This window comes from Petaurus breviceps, unplaced genomic scaffold (genome assembly GCF_028583685.1).
Source record: "Petaurus breviceps papuanus isolate PSGF00001 unplaced genomic scaffold, PetGlider_PUasm1.0 151, whole genome shotgun sequence".
NCBI lineage: Eukaryota > Metazoa > Chordata > Mammalia > Diprotodontia > Petauridae > Petaurus > Petaurus breviceps.
This window is the reverse complement of record NW_027185712.1, coordinates 23324244-23341762: the sequence shown is the minus strand read 5'-3', so window position 1 is coordinate 23341762 and position 17519 is coordinate 23324244. Positions and strand designations below refer to the sequence as shown.

The following is a 17519-nucleotide window of genomic DNA, read 5'->3' as shown; positions in this document are numbered from 1 at the left end:
AAAATTACTGGACTACCTGAAAGCCATGATCAAAGTAAGAACCTAGAAATCATCCTCCAGGAAGTTCTCAGAAAACTGCCCTGATGTTTTAGAACCACAGGGCAAAATAAAGGTTGAAAGAATCCACTGATCACCTCCTGAAAAAGATACCAAAAAGAAAACTCCTAGGAATTTTATAGCCAAGTTCCAGAATTCTCAGATTAAGGAAAGAATATTACAAGTAGCCAGGAAGAAACAATTCGAATATTCTGGAAACAAAATCAGGATAACCCAGAATCTGGCAGCTTCTACACTGAGGAATCGAAGGGCTTGGAATATGATATTCTGGAGGTCAAAGGAGCTGGGATTAAAACCAAGAATCACTTACCCAGCAAAACTGAGTATCATGTTTCAGGGGACAATATGGTCATTCAGTGGAATAGAGGACTTTCAAGCATTCTTGCTGAAAAAAACCAGAGTTGAATAGAAAATTTGTCATTCAGATACAAGAAGCAAGGGATGCATGAGAAGGTAAAAGGGAAAAGAAATCATAAGCAACTTATCAGAGTTGAACTATTAACATTCCTACATGGAAAAACAATAATTGTAACTTATGAAACTTTTCTCAGTATTTGAATGAAAGATATATATATATATATATATGAGGGTATATGGGCATATGAATACATATGTGAATGTGTGTATACATGTTTACAGGTATACATAGATAGAGGGCACAGGACCAATTTAACAGGAAGGGATGATACTTAAATGGGGAAACTAAGAGGTATGAGAGCAACATAATGGGAAGAGATGGGGAGAGACAGAATGGGGTAAACTATCTCATATAGAAGAGGCAAGGGAAAATGGTTATAATGGAGGGGAAGACTAGGAAGGCAAAAGGGAATGGGTCAATCTTATTCCCATTGAACATCGCTTGAGAAGAGCATGAAATACACACTAAATAGGTTATCTCACCCTCCAGGAGAGTAGGGGGGGAAGGGGATGAGAGGGGGGATGATAGAAGGGAGGGCAGGCTGGGGGGGAGGGATGTTGAAAGCACCCACTTTTGAAAACGGATGGGATCAGAGTGGAGAATAGAACAAGTGGGAGGTGGGATAGGAATGAGGTAAATATAGTCAGTCTTTTACAATATATCTACTATGTTATTGTTTTGCATTAGCCACACATCACATGTACAATATATACTGAACTGCTTATCTTCTCAGTAAGGGTGGGTGACAAGGGAGGAAGGGAATGAATCTGGAATTCAAAGTTTTAAAATCAAATATTTAAATATATATGTATATATACATATACATTTATATATACAAATATATATGTGTGTATATATATACTATTATCAATAATATTTTACATGTAATTGGGAAATAAGATATACACACACTGGGGCATAGAGATCCACTGGAAAAGTCGAAAGGGGTATGGGAGAAAATATGGGAGAGAGCAGACTGGAGGAGAGGACATCCTGTGGAACTGCTATTTTGGGGCAGTGGGTAGGGGAAAAACAGGGAGAAAATTTGTAACTCAAAATCTTGCAGATATGAATGATGTAAATCAAAAGTTAATAAAGCATTTGAAAAATAAAAAAAAGAATATCTATTTGCTCTTAGAAGACACTGCTGCTACCAGAACACCCACAACGTGCAACTTAGATCAAGTATAGGCAATTTATTTCCTCTACACACAAAAAAAAATGTTTATAACATAAACAACCCTTAATTTCACTGAAGGCTTATAACCGTCAGTTAAATGAATGGCAATAGCAATGACTTAAAACATTGTACAGTTATGCAAAGCTACAATTTTATTTTCCTCATAGGTTGCTATTTCAAACATTAAAATATGGAGCTCTTAGAATCTGGAATAGGCATTTAACCTTTGTTGTTCAGTCATGTCTGACTCTTGACTCTTCTGTTTGGAGTTTTCTTGGCAAAGATGCTGGAGTGATTTGCCATTTCCTCCTCTATCTATACTGTCCAAGGTCCTTCAAAATCTATGTCTTCTTCCACTACAGGGCAGATCTGGGGCTTATTTTCCTCTGGGTATTCATGCTTTTCTCTGAGAAGCAATGTGGCAGTTACAGGGGTCACCTCCTACAGTGCAGCTCTCATGGACTGAGGAATCCAGAAACTCATTGAACTCCCAAGGTCCCACTCTTGTGAGAGTTTTTCAGACATCTGTGTTCAGGGAAGGAAACACAAAACAGGACCAGCAGCAGAAGACTGAGGTCCTGACTCAGTCACTTAGGCAATGCAAGCCCACACTCTAGCTGCCCTGTGTAAGTAGCAACTTAGAGTCAATAGTGTAAATGGGGAAAGGCCCTACTCAGTGGGATGTTCCAGAGAGATGATGTTCCACACCACACCTCCCAGAAAGAGTAAAAAGAGAGAGCACCAAAGTTATCACAAAGACCACTGAATGGGGATTCTGTCTGACACAATCCTCACAATGAAATTTTCTCACTCTACAACAAACCAAGGGATTGTTGCATCATCCCAAATCACTGATTCCTTCCACCCTGAGCTCAAGTGTGGAGCTCAGTATAGTGGAGGAATATATATGTGTGTTTAGGGTCCGGGGGGTGGGAGGGGGAAACAAGCATTTTATTAGGTGCCTACTATTTGCCAGGCACTTACTAAGAGCTTTATAGATATTATTTAACTTGATTCTCACAACAACCCTGGGAGGGAGGTGTTATTATCACTCCCATTTTATACTTGAGGAAATTGAGGCAGACAGAGGTTAAGTGACTTGTCCAGGGTCATATTATCAACTAGCATCCATGGGCGAATTTGAACTCACATCTTTTCTACTCCAGGTCTGTCATTCTATACAATATGCCACTTATCTACCTACCTCTAGGCTAGGGGACTCATTGAGGTATTCCAATCCAACTCCCCTATATTTATAGAGATTCTTGATCTATTTATCAAATGTTTCTAAGATGCTTTTTCAGACAACCAGGAAGATAAAATGCAAAGCTCTAATTTTTTTAAATTGGGAATTAATCATAAAAGTTAGAATTTCCTTTGTTGACCCTTTATGATCTATTATCTATGTATATATCTAAAATTTTCTCAAGTCTATTAATATTTTTTTTTACCAGTTCTAGTGTTCAGTTAAAATTTCCTTACATTTATTGCCCATGGTGTAGATCTATATATTTGTTACCTGCTGCACAAATCCATATCATGGATGATGGTCTCCTATAAATATGAAATTTTATAGATGCTTCAGCTATTAGCTTATAGCCATTTGTCTTGGTTAAAACCCCTTAGAGATATAGTCACTGGGTTCAATTCTGGCAGGGGAATGATACCTGTCAACACCAAAGACTATTTCACCTATAGCATAACCCTCAAGGTAGCTAAGAGAGGCTAGAAAATGACAATGGTTACTGAAGGTTAGAACAAGAGATGCTTCCATCCCCCATGAGAATTATGATCCCTTCACAGAAAGGCAAAGGGTTCCATTTCAAAGTTCCCAGATTAAATCTAGATTTCTCCCTAAAGAAATGAAAGCCCTTGGGTTGATTTTGACTTTTCTCTGGGACATCACTCAAATCAGAGATGATTGGATCTGACCTCTCAGAGGCTCTGGTTTTAATATTCATAACAATAATACAAACCACCCCATCTGAGAATTGAAAAAAACCTTGGAATTCATTTTGTCCTACGTATATGAATCTGAGTAGTAATTCCCTGTACTACTCGTTGAAAGCAGTTATTTATCCTAAGCTTGGAAATTTCCAGTCATATAAAAAAACCTCACTGTACAGTGATGGGAAGGAAACTGACCAAATCCAACCCCTCATTGGGAGTCCAGTGCTCCCAGCTTTAGACTTTATAATTTCTCTGGGATTCATGACCATTTAATTCCATATCCTTTTGGGGTCTTGACTTTTTACTATTATTTAGGAAAATATGGAAAACATATTTGGATAGTAATCTACCTAATTATTTCTTTAAAATGTACTTTTCTATTGGGACTTCCACTGTTCCACCAGGGGGGAGACAATAACCCCACAATGAATAAGAGCGATATTCACTGGGGATCATTTGTTTTACGAACAGGTACTAAAATAAAAGGCACATACCTCCAGTGTGGCTATCTACTTTCTTGAGTATTCATTGAGAGTAATAATTATTTGCCCATTGTCCATGTCACAAAAGGGAACAAAAGTGTGAAGTAAGGGAATGTCAGTCAAGATGATGTGTGGCTGGGGTTCTGAATGACCTGGGACTACTGTGGTAGCTGTGGAGGTCAGTAAGGAATCCAGAATTACTGACTAATTAGGTCACCATTGATTAGATTAACATCTTGACCAATATGAGGAAACTCTAGAAGAGACAGTGTAAGGATGCAAGATGGATCTGCTTGAAATGTTCTCTCATAAGCTTTAAATAGAGGGCATGAAGGTAAGTGGCCCTCTTTTATGTTCTGGTGTCACAAGAAGGCAATGTACATCAGAAGGGATCAGAAACACTAAGACTCCAACCAATGGGAATGCTTCATGGTGATGATTATTAAAGTGGGCAGACCATGAATGTGCATCAATTAAATTGAAGGCATCAATATTTTCATTAAGTGCCTGTACTGTATCATAATGAAACAAGAAATAGGTCTCAACAGCTGGAGTCAAGAAGTTTATATCAATGATACCCTCAGCTCCAAGTCACAAAATAGCATATTGCCATTGCAATACAAGACAATTATAAAAATAGCTTCATATCAAAGCTTGGATGAAAGGAAATTAGATGAAATAAAAAAGCTATACAAATCTGAAGAAAGAAAAAGTGAATACTCTGAGGTCATTAAAAAAACTTCATTTAAAGCAAACTTCACAAACCATACCAAATAAAAAATGGATGACAAAACAGCACTTGCTGTCTGAAATAATTCTGAAAAGGTGATAGACATACTTAAATTGGAATTCTAAAAATTCCCTTTTAAGATTAATGTCTTGAATCTAATTAACAGCCAAATATATCAAAAGAGAACAATTTATAAAACCTAGTATTCACTAAAGCCATACTGAAAGAAAATTCGACTTGATAGAAAATTTAAAACCATTTCAAGACATGTGTAAAATAGCATAACAAAAGCTGTTGCTATAATAAGAAAGGTAGAGTTATCAAGGAATACTCCTAATGACATATAGTAAACACTACCATTGAATAAATTAATTGAGAGAGCTATTGAAGATTTGCAGAAAAGCATCAGAAGATAAAAGTATTAAAATATCAATGTCAATTTTTCTCTTTAAAAGCAACATGTGAAAATAATTCCAGAAAACAATATTTTGTAAGAAATTCTATCATCACTTAATCAGCAATTGAAAACAAGAGTGAAAAAGTTAAGGTCATATAAGGAGACAAAACAGCACAAAGAAAATAAATCACCAGTTTAACTTAAGGCAAAAGCTTCATTATAGATACTTGAGAAGTAAAAAAAAAAGTGTAAGAAAAAAATCTCCCAAGAAGGAAGACTTGTGAAATTTCTATTCATCTACAGGGATGCAAGAAATCCCATAAATTCAAATTCAATTGCAATCAAATGAGGAACAAAGTTTGTTCACCATTAATTTAATGAATGACAGAACAGTTACATCCAAGGAAATAACAGAGGCTCTAGTTTCTCTGCAAACCTAGAAAGGATCAAGTCTGGATAGGACTCATAACCATTTGCTCCATATTTCACAGTGAGATATGGAGTCAAAATGATGAAGTAGGAAGAAGTATAATGAGCTTCTCCCCCTCCACCCAAACTTCTCCAAAAAAGAAGTAGAGGGGCGGTTAGGTGGTGCAGCAAATAGAGTAACAACCCTAGAGTCAGGGGGAACTGAGTTCAAATCTGGCCTCAGACACTTAACATTTACTAGCCATGTGACCTTGGGCAAGTCACTTAACCTCAATCTCTTTGGTCTCCCCCCTCCAAAAAAAAAAAAAAAAGCACAGTGAAACAAAACAAAAAAGAACTAGAAAATATACCAAACCAAATTCTGATGGGGAAGTCCAAGGAAAACTCAGTGAGTAATTTTTTTTACAGTCTAGATCAACTTAAGGAGATAGTCAGAGAGGTCTAAAGACACTGAGGATGGAGTCATGGGCCACTTTAGCATAGGGAAAGGCTATGGACCAAAGCAAGAGGAGGTACCAGGCCCATAAAGGTCCTTTTGAGACCTCATATAGGGTATAGGAACAGATGCCAAATGGCAACATTTTCATTCACTATCCAGCTTCAGGTCACATATCTAAGGTAGATTGAAGGAGGACCTATTCCTAGTAGTGGAGTTCCAGGGTAGGGAGTATCACAAGCCCTAATGATGCTTCTGGAGAAAAGCAAGTTCAGAAGCAAGCAACAGCTGTGTAGTTCACATCCCAGGAACATAGAAGTGCCTGCTCCTGCAGCTGTAACAAGGATACTTTCAGTGAGCATAGAGAGGATGGATTTATATCCTAATAGGTTTATTAAACTAGAAAAAGTAGGCATTTTATTCATTTATGCAACAATCTGTAGAGCTTTGGAGATTCACCCAAAATAGTAGGATAGTTATAGTAATAGAGGAATTTCTATCCGAGCAATATTGATTTCTTTGTGAACTATATTGAAAGAGATGCAAGTAAGCCACTACTATAAATATTAGCAATACCTATAATTAGCATAGCACTTTAAGACTTGCAAAGCACTTTGTATATATTATCTCATCCAATCCTTACAACCACCCTGTGAAGTAAATAAGACAACTATAGACAAGGCAATCATAAATGAGGTTATTTCCAAGACATAGACGTGGCTAGAATTGGAGGTAAGGAAGCTTGAATTATTCTAATATTTCAGATAAAGCAGCTTAATAGAATAAATAGGCTAAGTGACTTGATTAGCATCTTATAGTAAACCAGTTACAGATTTTCTTAATCACAATTCTTTTTCACAGCCTATCAATCCACACGGCAATGCTTAGGAACATTTGTCTTTGTGCATTACCCAGAAGGCTGTGATGTGTATTGATCACTAGGATGGTAGAGTCTAAAGGTAGCTTAGAGGTCATCTAGTCAAATCTCCCACCTAACAAAAGACTTACTTCTACATTATCGCTGACAAATGACCATCTAGACTTTATTTGAAAATATCTATTGACAGAGCATTCACTACCTCATGATAAGTCACACTTCTTTGGTGGACAATTCTTATGTTAAGTTGAAATCTGTCTCCCTATCAATTCCAGCCATTGATTATACTTTTGAAAGAAAGAGTAACATAAAATAAATCAACTCAATCTTTTACATTACAGATCATAAAATACAAACTTCTTATTTGTCTTTCTTTTGAGCTTCTCTAGGCTAAATACTCCCATTTTCTTTAATACTTCATGTGATACAATTTCTAGACCCCTGGCCACTTTGTTCACCTTTTTCTGGAAATCTTTTTAAATGTGGTCTCCAGCAAGTAAGAGCACTGGCTCCAGTGTCGGGATGACCTGGATCAAATCCGGGCTCAGATACTTAGCACCACACCCAGAAATAACTGGCCGTGTAACCTTGAGCAAGTTACTTAACCCCAATTGCTTCAAAAAATAAATAAATAAATAAATGTCTCCAGGACTGAAGTCATAAGTCCAGATGTAATCTTGGACCCCAAGTGTCCAAAGGGAAACCCATTAAAAAGCATTTTAACTTGTTTAGTACCTTGGATTCTGTTGCATTTCAAGAGAGGACAGGGAATAAGAAGGAATTTTGACACTCTGAAGTGCCACAGGGTAAGTTGTAGAAGTTTTAAAGAAACCTCTCTTCAATGAATATAAAAAGAAAGAAAAGAAAAATGAAGGATGCAGCAACCTTAGAACCCAAATCATCAGAGCTTCAGGGTCTCTATTTTATACCCCTTCAGTATTTTCTTTATCATATGGTTGAAAGCACGGTAGCATCCCTTTTTAATATCTATAAGTGAGAAGTGGAAGAAAGAAGTTGATTATATTAAATTCTCCTTGGGCCCAATTTATGATTTCCTTTGAAAGCACATTGACTTATTTTAGCCCCTGGGTTCAAGGGCTGGCACTTAATTACATTATATATATGTGACATACCTTTTTTTTTTTAAGTTTGCTTTTTAAAGGCTAAAGAATCTGAGTGGGTGTCAGTGTCAAAGTGTTACTCCTATTAAATGTCATTTGTGTTTGAGTGTCTCTACAACTAAATCAACGACTTAGTTTTGTTCAGTCATTTTTTAGTCACATCTGATTTTTCATAACTCTGGGGTTTTCTTGGCAGAGATACTGGAGTGGTTTACCATTTTCCTCTCCAGATCATTTTACAGAAGAAACTGAGGCAATGAGGATTAAATGACTTGCCCAGGGTCATTTAGCTAATTAGTGTTTGACGCTAGATTTGAATTCAGGAAGATGAGTCTTCCTGACTCCAGGCCCATCATTCTATCCACTGTACCACCTAACTGCCCTTAAATAAACAATAATGAATTTTAATTCAGAATATATTCCAGGCATGAAAATACAGTGAATTTTAACTTTCAGAATAATTACAAAATACCTCATTATCATTGAAGAATCCATATATATGATGCCAAAGTGGAAAGAAAACTCAGAGTTAGGTAGACTTAGACTCAAGACCTGTTTCTGACTTATACTAATTGTGTGAGGTGTTTAGGTGGCTCAGTAGATGCAACACTGGACCTGGAGTCAGGAAGATCTGAGTTCAAATCTGGTCTGGGCAAATCACTTAACCTCTGTTTACCTTAATCCAACAGAGAAGGAAATGGCAAATCATCACAATATCATTGCTAAGAAAGCCCCATGGGCAGTATTGGCATGCTATGGTCTGTTGGGATCACAAAATGTCAGACATGACTAAATGACAAGTAGTGACCCTGGAAAAATAATTTATTAGTTCAGAAAACTCTCTAGATCCAAAAGCTGTCAAATAACTGAAAATCCACTTTACTTTTGTAAGTAGAGTCCCTTATAGGTAATTCCCTATACCAATGAATTCACGGATCCTATAAACAAAAGTCTAATAATGATTATTTGGGGCCATAGTCTCCAAATTGCTTCTTCTCTACCCAATTTTCTTTACCCACAATTCCTTAAAGAAAGACATTCTGAGGCTCAGTGCTTCAGCTGTGTGTATATGCTTGTGCACACTTCTTCTTGTACATAGTGCTTTTAATGTGTTTAGATTATGTATATTCTTATTGACAATCAAAAGCCACCTGCTTCTGGGCAGGAAAAGTGCAGCAAACAAAAAAAAGTGCAAGCAAAAACTCACCTTGCCTGAAGTCCACCTTTATAACTGATAGATGGCCTCTTGTGAAATAGCAGGATCTAATGGGCCAAAAATGTGTCCAAGCCTTTCCTCAGTAGCCTTTCAAAAAGCCTTTGTTGCCTCTAATCTGAGTTCCTTCCTCCACTGTTCTAGTCTCCTCCACAAGATTATCTCTTTTATGGGTTAATTAAATCAAATCAGAGGAAAGAAACAAAATAAATAGCATGTCCTGAGCTGAACAGGAGCACAGAAGATGTTTATCCCCAAAGCAGCTCCCGACTCTCCAGGGAGGGCCTGGGTTAACCAGCAGCATTTGAATGTCATAAAATGAATCGGTTTCAGTGGCTACACATTTTGTAAAACATTCTGGGTAATTTCAGCTTGCCAGACTTCATGCCCTTGGAGTTCTTCTGCCTCTGCACTTTGGTTCCCTCCTAGTGAGAGCTTTAAAGCTCAGTCAGCACAGGGTTTCTACTTGGTTTCCTAGAGAAAAACAATTTTGTTCTTGAACTTGCTAAAATGCTGATGGTAGGAGTAGGGAAGGGGAGGCTTTCTAGGGAGATAGAGGCTTCCTGATAACAATAAAATAGTCCTGCTTTGATAAACCTATTCAACATAAATTGCATTTATTGTAATTGTTAGAGGCCTTCATTGCAGTCAGAAGGCAGAATTGAAGAATGTATCTAGGATTGGTAGGATGGTATAAAAATCCATGAATATCTTAATGGGAAGTTTCTAGATGATGGGGGAAAGTTTCTGTTCAGGCATATTTTGGAAGTACATAGGTTCAAATATCTTTATCTTTTTCCCCCTGTTCTAGTCACAATTCTCACTGCTCATGACTCTATAATACAAACGACTCATTCATTCTACAGACTGAACAAAACTCAGCAAATTGGCTCCTCAGGTTCGGTTCTCCTTGAATTGTCTCACCCAAGACACTCTAAAGAATTGCCTTTTAGGCTAGAACTGTGAATAGCACACTCTGATCTGTTCCTGTGACTTAGCAATATTTGAACTTTCTGTTTCCCTGGGCACTGCAAAAAAACCTTTTGCTCCTCTTACTCTTGAAATAAGAAAGCAGTGTTCTTTATGAATTTTTAACATAGCACAGTTTTTCCCCCCGCCAGGGTTTTCAGGCAAGTCACGTCAGACTCGGGGACACTCACATTTTGAAGCTCAAAGCCCAACTGCTTCTATTTGTAAACAAGTATGAACAACATGAGCACATCAGTGTCACTTCCCTGCAAATTCAGTGTGAAGAAAATTACAAATGTAGGGACCATATAATACTTTGGCCAAGCTGTGCTGGGATACATTATTCATGGTCATTTTTTTTTTTTTTGGATGCTGACATTTTGGAAAGTTTTCCACTCTCCAACATAAAATTGTGTGTAATGCCAGATGCCAAAGAGGGGGCCCCCAGATCTTTAGTGTTATTAATAAAAGACTCATTTACTAAAAGGAAAAAAAAGGCAAAAACTCTGGGCTTTGGCCTATCTCAGACTCATACCGGTCTAATTATTACAAATGGAGCCACTCTATCAGGTCCTGTGGTGTCTTATGTGTGAGTTTGTGTGTGGGGGGGAAGAAATACTATATGTCAAAAGGGGCTTATAAAATCAGTTCTAGGCCTTTAACCTTCAACAGAACACTGACAAAGTGAGGGGTCTAAGGACACTGACATTTATGGCAAAGCAGGAAAATAGATGTCTATTGATGGGTCTGAATCTCTGATCATAGTTCATAGCCCCCTTTCAGCAATGGAGTTAACATTACCTTCCTGATGTCAGGCACAGCAGTGATCACTGCCAGGAGACAAGCTGATGGTCCCAGGTCTCCTTCGCTGATGATGGCTGTTTGGCTGATAGGATCAACATAATTCAATCACTGTCAGTATTCATTCTGCTTTGCCTCTCCCTTCAAGTTGCCAACCCACAATGCCTCCCCGCTCTTTCTGCTTTTTCAAAAGCAACAGCTAGTAAACAAAACCTGAGACCTTCAAGTAAAGTGATTGGTGAATCAACTTCAAACAGGCCTTGTCAATACCCTCCATGCAGGAGGGTTGCATATTGAGATTTGCAGATAGTGCCTTTCAACACTTTTTATGCTTTCTCTCAATCAATGCCTACATCTTTCCCTCATTATTACATGAGCAATAATAATATAGATAAATAGGATGAAAGCCCAAATATTTATTATGCACTTGGTACTTTGATTGTATATGAACTAAAAAAAAAAAGTAAACTCCATCCCTGAGTAACATATAGGAATTAACAAAGATAAATTAGCTTCCTTGGTCTTATTTCTCTAGGCAAGGGTATAAAAGATTGTGGGATGGTCTCCTTGTGTGTCCCACACCATTGCCCATAAATAAACTGACCCCAAACAGCTTAGGATGTGGAATGTAAATGGAGTCAATGTTGGGGGGAAAGCATATTTTTGTTCTTCAATTAGTAGTGATTTCAGGGGCGGCTAGGTGGTGCAGCAAATAGAGCACCGGCCTTGGAATCAGGAGGACCTTAGTTCAAATATGACCTCAGACACTTAAAACTTATTAGCTGTGTGACTTTGGGCAAGTCACTTAACCCCAATTGCCCTGCCTTCCCCCTCCAAAAAGCAAAAAATAAATAAAAATTAAGAAAAATTAGTGGTGATTTCTTTTTGACTGGGGAGACAAAGAACACTGTATTCTATTTACTTCTCTGGGATTTGGCATTGTAGAACAGGGGAGAGAGTCAGGTTTGAAACCTAGCTCTGTCATTTAATAGTTATATGACCTTATTCAAATCATATCCATTCTTAGCTTCCTCACTTGTAAAAGGAGGTGATTGTAATAGATGGTGTCTAAGTTTTCTTCAAGAGCTAACATTTAATGATTCTTATAAAATGTCTTATCAATAGTGACTGAGTCACAGGGTCTGATTATTTGAATACAAACACTGGAAAAGCTTATATAACTTGCTGTTTAGTGTTCGTGTGATGTTCATTTACATCAATGAGATGGGTCTTTCATAAATGACATCCTTTTCAATGGCAAGTGTTTTAAAGGCAGGAACTCAAATCCAGTTCCCATAACAGCACCAAAATTGAATGAGCACTAAATGCTTTTAATGAAAACTACCTACTGACAATTGTAGATGGCTTTACATCTTATGAATCAAGCAACGGGCAAACAAAAACAAAATAACCCCTCTCCTTAATTCTACTAAGGAATACATGTTTCCAGATAAGTCAACATAGGATATATATAAAATAATTACAAAATGATTTGGGAGTTGGGAATAGGGCCACAGTAATCAAGAGAATCAGGAAAGGTATCAGGGAAGGGAGCAGTATGGGAGCTGAGCCTTGAGGGTAGCTAGGGGCTCCAAGCGGTGCAGATAAGGCAAGAGAGAACATTCTTAGCATGGGGTTGGGGCAGGGGGTGTGTTTGTCCAAAGGCACAGAAACAGGATGTGAATTGCCATCCATGTACAAAGGCACAACATGCAGGCCACTTTGAAAGTATGGAATGCTTGTCAGGGAGACTAATGTATAATCAGCCTGGAAAGATCATGGTGGTCTATAAATGCCAAATGGGCAAGTTTGTATTTTTATACTCTTCCAGTTATATCTATTAATTATTATCATTAGGCAGAAAAATTGTTCCTTGCAAAATTCCTCTGGGTAAAATTAATATTGATACTCTACATTCTGCAAATGAGGACACAGAGATACAAAGGTCAATTCCTTTCCTTGAGCCACACCTGGTAGTAACACCTAATTAGATTGAGTGACTCCTGATTCCCAGGGTTACTTCCTAGTTGACTAAGTCATTTTGGTAGCTATGATTCGAGATTTAGCAATTTTTTTTTTCCTTCTTGAGGAGGCAGAAGGAGAAGTCTGCTTTCCTAGGCAGTTGTAGGGACATCTAAAAAAAAAATTCCATAGCATCATTCTTACTCATTTATTCTCAATAAAATATAAGGCAATTACTTTGACTCAGCCCTCAACTAAAATATTTTTGCTTATTTATTTTCATTGGGAAAACTCTATTCTCCAGCTATACCTTGTTTTAATTGTCTGCATGCTGTACCAATTCTAGGAAATTAGTTTCATGGTAGAATAGGTTCTCATCATTCCTACTTGTTCTTTGCCCTCTCCTTACAAAGGAAGGGCCTTGAATCTTCTCCCTGCTTATGTCTGGACTATACTTATAGCTAGCAAATTTATATTTAAAAGGTGATGTATTAGATTTTTAAAATAAAGTGTTACATGCAGTTATTGCATATGCTTAGAAATGAATTTCCCCTTCCTTATCCACCTGATCTACTGACTTCCATCTAAGAAATAGATTTATTTGCCTGGGCTAAGAAAAAAAAGTAGCAGATTTCTTAGTTTCTAACCCTGGATGAATTTAGGATAAATTAGACCTAAGGAAAGACACCTGGGTGGGGATCCCTAGGAATTTGAAGTGACATTGACAGAAGATATACTGACCAAAGCTTTTGAAGTCAGGCCATCCAGTCACACCAAAATGCTATGTTTCAGAGTGGGCAAAATATCCAGGTATGAATGTCTTAGAGTTTGTGGCTTACTACACAGCCATGCACATGGGGCACAGTGTAGACAAACTGAATGGCTTTATTTTCCAAAATTTAGCAAGTTTATAGGCTCTTCTGGGATTCTAAAAGGGAACTTGAGAAGCAAAGCATTTTACCTACTACTCTGCAGTCACACTGCTTGAGCTGAAACCTATTTAATCTATTTAGGAGGATGAACCAAAAGGTTTGAGGCATGTCATGGATTTTTATGCCTGACCCATTATGAATCAGTCTGTTAGCTTCCATGCCCACATAGGAGGCATCCACAAGAGGTGCACGCATAGGCTATGACTAAGAGGAGATGATCCTTAAGCATTAACTTTGACCACATGCATGGCAGAGGGAAAGAACAAAATGACACAGCTAGTCCTCTTGGGTTTCTAGGAGAAATAGTGCTATAGCACTCAGCAGGGGCAGCTAGGTGTTACAGTGGACAGAGTGCCTGGTCTGGAGTCAGGAAAACTCATTTTCCTGAGTTCAAATCTGGCCTTTGAAGCTTACTAGTTGTATAACTCTGAGCAAGTCACTTGATCCTGTTTGCCTCAGTTCCTCCTCTGTAAAATGAGCTGGGTTGGCTAGGTGGCACAGTGAATAGAGCACCGGCCCGGGAGTCAGGAGGACCTGAGTTCAAATCTGGTCTCAGACACTTAACACAAAAGCTAGTCGTGTGACCTTGGGCAAGTCACTTAACCCAAATTGCCCCTCCAAAAAGCAAAATAAAAAAAATAAAATGACAAATCATTTTGATATGTTTGTTAAGAAAACCCTAAATGGGGTCATGAAGAGTAAACCATAACTGAAATGACTAAAGAACAACTCTCAGCTAGCACATTATTCCTCAGTAACCACAAACCCTTGGATCAATTATTGGTAGGGAATTTTTCTCTCCAGTGGTGAAACTAAGCATTTTCCTGGTCTTTTAGGAGTTAACATAAAGTTTGTTATTGTAGAGGAAGGGAAAATAAATACTAGTAGCTGACCACCCCAGGAAACAACCTGAGGACCCAGTATCTTGGCATTTTGCCCCACTTTTTTATGGGAAGTATCTGGTCCTGTTCAGGTTTGGGTAATTTGCCTTTTCTCTGAGTGCTATATATCCTCTAGCAGGAATAGAAGGAGTCATCTACTCCTCAAAAACATATCTTAAAGGGGTGGCCAGGTGGCTCAGCGAGTAAGAGTACCGGCTCCAGTGTCGGGATGACCTGGGGATCAAATCCGGGCTCAGATACTTAGCACCACACCCAGGAATAACTGGCCGTGTAACCTTGAGCAAGTTACTTAACCCTGATTGCTTAAAAAAAAAAAAACCTACCTTAAAATATGTGAATTTAAGATACACATCTTTTTTATGAGCCAAAATGAAAAGTGAGTGATGCCTCGAACATAGGATTGTTTCATGACCTTACATTGCTTTAAGACACTTTGGCAATCATTTAGAAAAACCTTGGGAAATGCCAACTTTTCACAGAAGTGATGTTAACTTAATGTAGAAGAGCTCATTTTGATTTCATTTCCTCTGTGGATTTTATCATAACATTACAGATAACATTGAGTTTTTAATAGCCAGCTTAATACCACAAAGTCATCCATTAATGTGAACTGAGAATGATTAAAAATGATTCCCATGTAGAGCTGTTATTGATGCTGTATCTTTGTTTCAAGATGGGCAGCTACTGGTTTGGAAATTTATCTAAGCCACATGCCTCCTACTGATGTCTACATTATATGAAACATTAATTCATGATTTTCTTAATATCTTATTGATTTCTCCCCTACAAAGGCCAGAGGTTAAAAAACTCCATAAAAATGTCCTTGCAATTTATTGCTGTCCCTTTAAAACATTACAGTAACCTTACAGCTATTTACGTTTTTCCCCCATTGTCTTTTTAGTTAAGGTTGTCATTCAAAATGACAAATTTACTTTTCCTTTGAACTTTGAATGAACTTGTTTATAAACCCAATGTCAAAAGAAATGCAAAAAATAAATAAAATCCTCCATGAATTGTGATCACAAAGTTACACTAAAATGATTAGGTATAGCATTTGAAGATTCAAATAGTAATATTAAGTCCCCATTACAGCCTATATTACATGATAAAATACATAGTACCTTTCTTTCAAGGAACTAAAAGGTCTTTACAATCCATTATCTCACAAATTCCTCACAGAAAAAAAAAGATAGCAAATCATTATCTCCATTTATTTTACATTCTGCTCTAGGAATAAAGTTAAAAAATGAAGGCAGATGAGGGTAAATTATTTGCACAAGGTCATGTTGCTTTTTAATGTTGGAACTCAAGTGTTCGAGCTCATGGTTCAATTGGTGACCTTGCTGGTCACATTGTCTACTAATTTTGTACTAGAGTTCATAATAAAAAGCACAACTACGAATGCCAAATATCCCCTGTTTGATTTGTATTTCAACCCAAAGGGAAATTATCAGAAAACTTATGAGTATGAAATTCTGAAAACAAGAGTGTAAAAATGGAGGCCATTTTGTTACTTCAGGCAAAACATTTGTTACTCTCAATGCTGTAATGAACAGGTGAATAACTAAATGTCTTTTTAATTACATTATTTAGCTTGAATAGGCACAGACTTAGAAATTTTAATTAGCCTGACTAGAAAAGCAAATAATCTCATATTATCATTCTCCTCTAGCATTCATATAAAACAGGAGCTGGGAGATGTGTGAGGGAGTGAACTACACATTACTGTTGACAGAACTTATTTTTTCATCACTAGTAAACAGAACCTGCTCATTTGTTAGCAAGGAATATAAATATAAGTCAGCAGGACTTCCCTCCTCCCCCCATCTTTAAGTCAGAGTGTAATCAGGCAAATACAGGAGACGTGTTGGATATAAGAAGATGGAAGTTTTAAAAATGCAATATTTCATAAGGCCTATTGCTTTGGGAAGGGTGTAGCTTGTTCTAGTTTGAAGTAGGTATTTGGACATCGTCTTAAGAGATTTTACTGGAAGAATGAGAGATCAAATGGATGAATGGTCTAAGGTCACACATCCATTTTGTGTCAGAAGTAAGATTTGAACTGAGGTCTTTCAAGCACTGCAGCCACCTGTATATTCTTGTAACACACCCATTGATATTGCTCCAACTTTCATTCACACTCCTAACTTGGGCTCCCAGAAAGTAAATGTCACTTTATATTCAAGGAGTGATACTATGAAGTTGTACTGATAATATTGTATAGAATATGAGTCCTCACTAGTGTGTTTCCCATTTATAATCAAGTGGCACAGTGGATAGAGCACCAGGTCTGCAGTCAGGAAAACCTGAGTTCAGATCTGACTGTGTGACCTTGGGAGAGTCACTTGACCCTGTTTGCCTCAGTTTCCTCATCTGCAAAATGAGCGTGAGAAGGAAATGATAAACCACTCTGGTATTTTGCCAAGAAAATCCCAAATAGGATCATGAAGAGTCAATCATAACTGAAACAACTGAACACAAAAAAGACATAATTAGCCTTAGCAAAAGAATATACTATCATATTAAGAACACTATATAATATTCTATCCATAAGTGTAGAGTGCATTATCCCAGCAGTAGTTCCCAAGGAAAGGCAAGCTCAAATTTACAGTAAAATGAAAGAGAGAGAGAGTGACAGAGAAACAGAGACAGAGAGAGACAGA

At 37.5% G+C, this 17519-nt stretch overlaps 1 long non-coding RNA gene across 2 annotated transcripts in view; it reads right to left on the bottom strand.

Moving 5' to 3' along the window:
• LOC138152715 (uncharacterized) overlaps nt 1–17519 on the bottom strand; it is a 52893-nt gene that overhangs the window by 19920 nt on the left and 15454 nt on the right. For both annotated transcript variants that reach the window (XR_011166185.1, XR_011166184.1), the window contains exon 2: nt 11061–11145. This is a non-coding gene — a long non-coding RNA (uncharacterized lncRNA). The remainder of the gene's footprint in view (nt 1–11060; nt 11146–17519) is intronic.